The sequence below is a fragment of the Alligator sinensis genome, unplaced genomic scaffold (genome assembly GCF_000455745.1).
Source record: "Alligator sinensis unplaced genomic scaffold, ASM45574v1 scaffold570_1, whole genome shotgun sequence".
NCBI lineage: Eukaryota > Metazoa > Chordata > Crocodylia > Alligatoridae > Alligator > Alligator sinensis.
In genome coordinates, this window is record NW_005841997.1 from 931,123 (window position 1) to 939,094 (window position 7,972).

The following is a 7,972-nucleotide window of genomic DNA, read 5'->3' on the forward strand; positions in this document are numbered from 1 at the left end:
TCGCTCTGTCCCCATTGCTCCTAACATGCAGAATCAACCGACTGGAAATTCCAGCAGAAGCAACTCAAAGGGCCCAGGCCTATGGGTTCTTTACAGAAATCAGTCAAGGGATTATAACACGTCTACCTACATTTTCATTTGGCAACTCAGCTCAGAGGAACACAGTGAAATAAAGAGAGCAGGGCAATACCTGCCAGTCAAGAGTTCAGATGGTGCAGTGCTCCTTGAGTTGAACTAAGCCAGCAAGTTTCATTAAGTAGTGTTTGCCCTGCCTGGGTTTATAAGACTTTATTTGGCCCTTGTGATTAGTTTTACTTTTCATAGAAAAAATGTGACAAGACCACAAAGTAGAAAAATATGCCTACCCAGAGACAAACATTTTTTGCTTGAGTTCTGCCTCAAAAATAGTTGTGCATGAAACTTTACTGATTTTTTTGCTTTCACATCCAAATGATGAGCAAGCCGAGTTTCACTGTGCAAATCTTTGCACCTCTAGCTATACATCACATGCCCACCTCCACACACACTTTGCCTGGCACTCACTTGACAGAGGCAGCCAGATGGAAAAAAAAAAAAATCAGCTTCTCTAAAAATTGATGTGAATGTGACTTTCCCCCTTCAGAAATGATGCAAATCACTAAATAGTTTGTCTTGTACAGCAAATGAAGCCAGAGCAAGCAGCTTAGAGGTTGCAACAGCATTAGAGGTATGGAAGGGTGCTCTGAGAGAAGAAAAATGGAATGAGCCACACATACTCAATTGCTAATGCCAATCAAAGGCTAGAAACCCTCAATGAAAGGGTCAGCTGCAGGCCAGCTTGCAATGGGACAGAACTGACTCCCACTGCTCCACAGGGTAGAAAGTAATCTCGTCTACGTGAAGACATTCCTGAAAATAAATGTAAATCAACTAATATTAAAAATTCAAAGTGGGCTGTCCATCGCCTTATGGACACATGCTCATTCAGAATTAAAGTTGCCTTAACCTATCTTAAATCAGTGAATTAAGACCATTTTAATTCTCAATAAGAGCATACACACAAGGGCACAAGGCAGTTGAACTAATTTACTTTACATTCACAACTTTAGTTAGTTTGCATTAAATCTCCTAAGCATCCCCATGCAAATAAGCCATAAATTTGGGTGAACCTCACGGGCTCTGCAGTCCACTGGGTCCGTCTAACAGGAAGGTCATGTGCAAGTGGGTACAACATGATTTGACCCCATAATGACTACATAGGACAGACAAGGTAAAGAAAAGGCCATTGTTTCAGAAAGAGCTAAAATGACAGCTAGTGACCAGAAAGGTCCTGACAGCGTTCCTGCCTAGAGGCACCAGGGCAGACTAAACACCGTTTTGGGGCAGAGTACCAAAAACACCCCACCCCAACCTCAACTTGTAAGATGTTGGTGTGCCAAGGGCAGATGGTGGAAAGGGTGTGGGGCCATGAGGAGCCCAATGCTTGCTGTGGGAGCACAGGCCCAGCCCCTTCCCTGCAATCCGCCCTGAGGCACATGTGCCAAGCAAAATGCCTTTGTGTGCCATGCTCTGGCACCTGTGCCGGAAGCTGCCTATCCCTGATCCAACCCATCTCTAGAACAGTTTGATTCTAGGCCTGGATCCAATACTGCATTCCCTTACTAAAACCTGACTGTCATAAAAAGCAATCCCCTGCAAACCTCAAGTATTATTTGCTTTGTGGTACTACCTCAAGTGCCCCTCCAGGGAAAATATCTACGGAGACAGTTCAGGACCCAAAGAGCTTACATACAGCCCTCTAACAGTTTCAAAGGCCATAGGATGTATCTGAAATTCTTACACTGATGCAGCACTTTTCATCAGCTGAGTTCAGAGCAAACCACTTTGCAGAGAATAATGAAATTATACGTGGTTTCCAGTGGGGGTGAACCACAGTTGAAAAGGTTATGTGACATGCCTTTAGGTTACAGAGCAAGCCAGTCAGAGCTAGAAACAGGACTTGGAAGCTGGATTTTCTTTCCTGTGCTCAAACTGCTGGATAATGCTGGCTTGTACTTCTTTTCTTCCTTTTTAAAAAAAATGTATTTTGCTATTTAACACTAATACAGAAAATAACTACAAGTAAGCTGCAAAGCTCCCCATCTAACATGAGAGACACTGACCAAGTGTTCAGGTAAGACTATTCGGGTAATGGTATTATGGAGGGCCAAGGGTCTCCTTCCACATGCAATGTGTGTTCAGTTATTGTGTATCATCCTCTCTCACCCACCATCTTTTTCATTTTCACCAGGTGTAAGGGCATGGAGTCAGCATTTCTCTAAATTATATCCATTTAATAAAGCAGATTAAATGCACTCCTGCCAAAACAGAATATTCTAGCAACAGGAAAACCAATGTCTCAGGGAGTCAGGACTGCCAAACATGAGACCTCCATCCTTAGGTCAATAAAATACTGTTTCAAAATGCTGAGAAGTCTTGGACATTGACCGACTGGGAAAGAATTAGCAACTTATAATAATAATACATCACTTCCCTCCCCTAACCCAGTGGACGCTGTCCTGCATAAAATTGATTTGTATATCAAGAACAGTCTTGCTCATCTCTGGCAAGGAGCTGGCTAGGACTCTCTCCTTCATGTTGGGTTGCTAGAAATGACTTCCAAGCAGTTACCAGAAAAATGCCTACATAGCAAGATACCTGGATACCTGATACACAGCAAGACACTGATTATGCAGGTGACAAAAGGTTTCAGCTGCTGAAGGATGGTAGGGATAAGGGGGAAAAAAGATACAGAGTTCTTATTCTGTCTTGCAATAGACATTTTATGGTACTTGGTTATTGAGCTTGACCCTGTACTGACTGGAAAAGACCAGCTGTTATTGCTATTACAGTCTATCCTTGCAGCCTCTTCCCTTTAGTGCACAAAAAAAAAAGAGAGAAGAGTTTAAACACCGAGTTACTGAACGCAAAAAATTCTGAAACCTGTCACAGCATCCCAATACAAGTCTAACACACCGACTGCCTCTTCAGACACCTCTTGCAAAAGTCCATACTAGATGCTCCAGTCAACAGAATTCCAGATCTAGCAGAAACAGAAAGGACTGAGATATGGGCACAAAGTTATCAGCAGCATAGAGAGACCTCGGTATAAGTGGGAATAAAAAAAAAATGGGGCTGCTTAGTTTAAAGGGGAGATGACAGTGGGATGCAAAACAGTCAACGCCGTAAAAGGTAGTACAAAAACAAGGGAACAGCCAATGGAGAGGAAAGTGAAACCATATTTAAAACCTAATGAGAAGAAAATACTAGCGCAAGTCATTGGCACAAGATTCAGTCTCACAACCTCTAAGAAAGGTCTGGACATTTTGCAAAGATGAGAGTGCTCAACTACATCAAACAAAATACTAAGCCTTCTCACCCGAGGGCACAAGCCAACCACTAAGTTCCCCTATGAGCAAGTTATTCTTTAGATGTTTATTTTTATTGCTTAGATTTATATCCTGCCTGCAGGATGACTTATAGTAACAGACAAACAACCCACAAGTCTGGCTTGCTTGTCCTGTCCCCTGAAGCATCTGGCATTTGGCACTGTCAGACAAAGGATGCCAGGCTAAAAAGAAGGTCATTCCAATCTGGCATGCCTGGAAAGGCAAAATGCACGGAGGAAAGCATGGAGTGTTAGACGACAAGTTCCAATAACTCAGGAGCCCTGTTCTGTAGCCTTGAATCACCATCTTGCCCTGGAACTGGTGCCAACAGGAAGCTAAAAAAGCAGAGGCAGACAGACTTCAGTCTTGTGAGGTCTTGAAGTCTCCAACCTTGCAGGCAGTTGGGTACAAGACAAGGCACAGTGGGGCCTAAGTCCTCACCAGTGGAAGTAGGGGAGCACTCATTCACATGCTGGAGTGCACTGAAAAACCAGGAAGGACACAGAGTGGCAGGCATTCTGCAGATCAATTTAAAGTAAAATGCTGTATCTAAGTAACAACTACTAACGGGCAGAGAGGGTCCCGAGGAGGCCAGCATTCCTCTTCTGTACAGTGTGCTTCCGCAGTTTGAAAAGCTCAATTTACTGAAAGAATTGGGGTGAGGATGGCTGCCTGTTTATTTGGGGTTTTTTACCTTTAGATGAACCTTCCTACTCACAGCTGAATGGCAGTGCCAACATGAACACCAGCATGTAAAACACAGGCCCAGGGCAACTCACCTACTCCAACAGGGCATGATCTCTCTCTAACAGGTCTGAATCAAAGGAAACAGACAATTGGGGTTTCTAGATTAAGCCTACCCATTCCCTGTTGGCTTTGGCTCCAAGTCAAATTAACCCTCAAATCAAGGCCTCCAACCAAGCGCTCTACAGGTTGCTACTGGATTTGTGCCCACAAGAGCATCTTAGGCATTGGACCTATGCAAAGCAGCAAGTATTCACTTCAGATTCGGCCGATTCGGAGGGACAGTGATTCAATTCAGAGATTCAAATCACTGTCCCAATTCGATTTGGCTGAATCGGATATGAAAATTCAGGGCCGCTTCAGAGATTCGGCCATAGACTAAACAGGCAGCAGGCCTCACCATGTTGGACACAGCTGCCTCCAGCTGGTAAGTCTGTTGTGGTGGGTGGAGGGGGGGGAATGGGGCTGAATCTCCTCCAAATCAAATCGACTACCAAAGCTTCGCACAGCCCTATTAGGCATCCTCTCAGTAAACCTGCTTCATGACCCCTTTGCTTCAAAATTAGCCACTACTGCTATATTATCCATCCAAGTGTTCACTTCCCTAAATCACATCAGATGTCTAACAGCAGCCGTGGACAGAAGATAAATAGTCTTCAGGAATGGCCACACTAACTCACAAAAAAGGTTTGTGGGAAAGGAGCTTGTAGGAAATCCAAAGCCCAAATATAAAATGTATTGTACTTTTTTGTTTAAAAACTAAAAGCTCAGTAAATTCCCTACATTAAAGACTGCTTATCTTCACACTGGAATTTCTTAGTTTCTCTGTCACTAATATTTAGATGCAATTTGTCTAAACAGTTAGAGGTATTTACTATACTTCATTACAACAAAGTATATGAGAGTTGGCCTAATAAACTCATGTCTGCTTTTGAACCGTAAACCCTGCGCCTGACTGAACAAAGGTTTATTCTATTAGCTCCTCAAATCAATTAATAAAAATGCAACTTCTCCACACAGCAATGGAATAAAACCCTCAATCTAAACCACAAAAATCCTTGAACGACAGGAAATGGGACATAGGGCAACTAAGAAACTCCAAATTATTCTATGCATGTATTCACTATCCTCTTATTTATTCAAAATACTGACTTAGCTCTGAAGTATATTGTACCAGGAAAGCTTCTTCTGGTAACAACTCATTGATCCTTGTATAACTGCTCTCCACCTTTCTAAAATTCTGTAATTGCCCTCCCTCCCCAAATATATATACAAGGGAAACAGCTATTGTTGTGCATGTATATCCAGTAAGTGTAGGGCTGCAGTAAAGCAATTTTTATCCCATCAAGATGCCTGCCATAACTGCTTATTAACAATAACTGGTTAGTATTTCATGTTCACATAGCACCTTTCAGCTGCAGACTGCAAAGTCATTTCCAAAAGCTAGGTGTACATTGCTGCTACTGTCCTGCCAATGGGAAAACTAAGGTATGTCAAATCGTTTACCCAAGGTCTCAGAGCAAGTTAGTGGTAGACCAGAAACAGAAATTCAAGTTAACTGACCTCCAGCCCCTAGGACTAACCGCTCCCCTGCTTGAAAGACAACAGGTGCCACATGCACATCATGTAACAGCCAGTCATTTTGGGGTTTAAGAGCATTTCATTTCCCCCATTAGAAACTAAATATTGAGCACATTCCATGTGTTTGCAAAATTATACTGCATTAGGTAAAGGCACAAGATCTGGAGCTCATCCGAGTCATTAATGCTACAGTCCTACAAGAAGGACCATCTGCAGAACAAACTTGCACACACCGAAGTACCCTCCTGCTATGAGAGAGGGGGAAATATTGCTGCTAAACCAGTACACATTTCAAACAAACCTGCTCAGGTGAAGCTTCCTCTCCTCAGAAAAGAACAGTCTTGATTTCAACTTGGGGACATAGGAAAGGTCATGGAATTCATCTCAAACTCTGTAACCAAAAAAAAAAAAAAAAAAAGGTATTACTTCAGCTCTCGCCCACCTAGCAGCCCCAAGGACAGTGACTGCCTATAGACACAGAATAATCTGTAGAGACTTTGAAATACGAATATGGGAAACAAAACCTTGTTAGTGCAGGTTTAAAGAGACAAGGGCTCTTGCAGATCAAAAGTTACACTGGCAAAGCTTCTGAGTCAAGCAGAGTTTTGAGGGCTCCTGGAGCCAGAGGACTGTAAAAAGTATATTCTGCAATATGCCCCATAGTTATAGGATTTCTGACATCTGAAGAAGGTGATGGAGAATATTTAAAATGTCACTAAAACCTGAGGTTTATTTGAAAGAAAAAGTTTTCACTTCAAGTAAAGCTTTGTTTTGAAACGTATGAAGCCAACTGTTAGTGCATGGAGCAGGAGGCCCTGGTTATTAGCCAGCGAGAGCCAATGAATTCTGTTTAGTGAGAAGTTTATTAGCTCAGTAAACACCATGCCAGTTCCCCTCGCCCCTGAACTGCAGAAGCCAAACCAAGAGATACTCAACGGCAGATATTACCAGCACCCAAAATTGGCAGCGAGTTAGATTACAAGAGATTTCTGAAGAAATCACTGTTGCATTGTTTCACACAGAAAGTCTTGAAAGCTGCCAAGGCAGCACAAACGGTAGGTAACTCTTTCATAGGAGTTACCATTTTATGGAGCAGGGATGGCTGCTTCGATTTGGTAGGCAAGCAGTTTAAGAGGAACAACTCTGGGGACTCTTGGCAAGGCAGGACACCAAAGGACAATTTATATACTAGCAAGGCTTGTGAAGGAGAGGGATAGGATAGGCTTTTTGATAAAAGCCTTCTCCAGGGTCTCTGTGCTTCTTGCATCTGACTAACATCAACTTTCTTTCAGTCCTAACAGAGCACACGGCAAGGGTACGAGACTGAGCTCTGACAGTTTGTGACACCGCATCTCTTGAGTTCATCTCATGAATGAGACCTGATCATTTAACTCAATCTGAGGCTGGTACAGCCTAAAAAGAGTCCAAACAGGGAGGTACGCATGACCAGGGACAGAAAGGGGATTGCTGATGACAAGTACCTCCTATAGGCAGTGATACTAATATTGACTTAGCTGTATACCTGCCCACTGCAGGAAGCATCAAGTATACAAGTGCCTTCAGAACACTAGGACTCAAAACAGCCGTACAAGATGTTTGCAAAAGTGACTTCTACCTACAGAGCCAAGAATCAGTCATCCAGGACATAAATATAACAGGATGAGCCCAGCTCCAAGCAATATTTCAGACTACACTAGATCTGACAGAAGGGAAACAGATACCTGGCCAGTGAAGTCCTTGCTTGGGCTACTTTTATATCTCAATAACTAGAACAGTAGGAGGCAACCTTTTCAGCAGGCATGCCAGACTTCCCCCACACCCTCTCTATGTGTCACTTCAATTACCTTCCACTGCCCAATCTGGGGCTCTGCTTCCTGCCCTGTGCTTTCTGCTCCCTGCCCCATCTACCACGTTTCATTCCTACTTCTTCATGCATTCAGGGATAGCAATGATGGCATTCATCTTTGAACCAGACCAGATGGAGGCTTGTTCAACACTGCAAGGTTTAGAGCAAAAACCAAGGTGAAAGAGCTATTTCTGAGAGATTTCCTGTTTGCGGATGATGCAGCCTTGGTTGTCCACAGTCAATCTTCCCTGAGCTTCGGGTTGACAATTAGTCTCAAGAAGACTGTGATCAAATTGTGTACCAGGGGGTGGAAGAACCAACGCCTGGCATCACTCTGGAGGGTAAATCCCTTGATGCTGTCAAGGACTTTTGCTACTTGGGTTGTATGATCAGC

At 43.2% G+C, this 7,972-nt stretch overlaps 1 protein-coding gene across 7 annotated transcripts in view; it reads right to left on the reverse strand.

Annotated features, from left to right (window-relative positions):
* HIC2 (HIC ZBTB transcriptional repressor 2) overlaps positions 1-7,972 on the reverse strand; it is a 99,990-nt gene that overhangs the window by 73,268 nt on the left and 18,750 nt on the right. For 6 of the 7 annotated variants that reach the window (XM_006021520.2, XM_014518963.2, XM_025201500.1 and 3 more), the window contains one exon: positions 6,034-6,123. The gene's annotated coding sequence lies outside the window, so the exon portion shown is untranslated. Of the gene's footprint in view, positions 1-6,033; positions 6,124-7,576; positions 7,688-7,972 lie in introns of those variants that run through there. The other variant, XM_025201502.1, reaches the window with a different exon arrangement.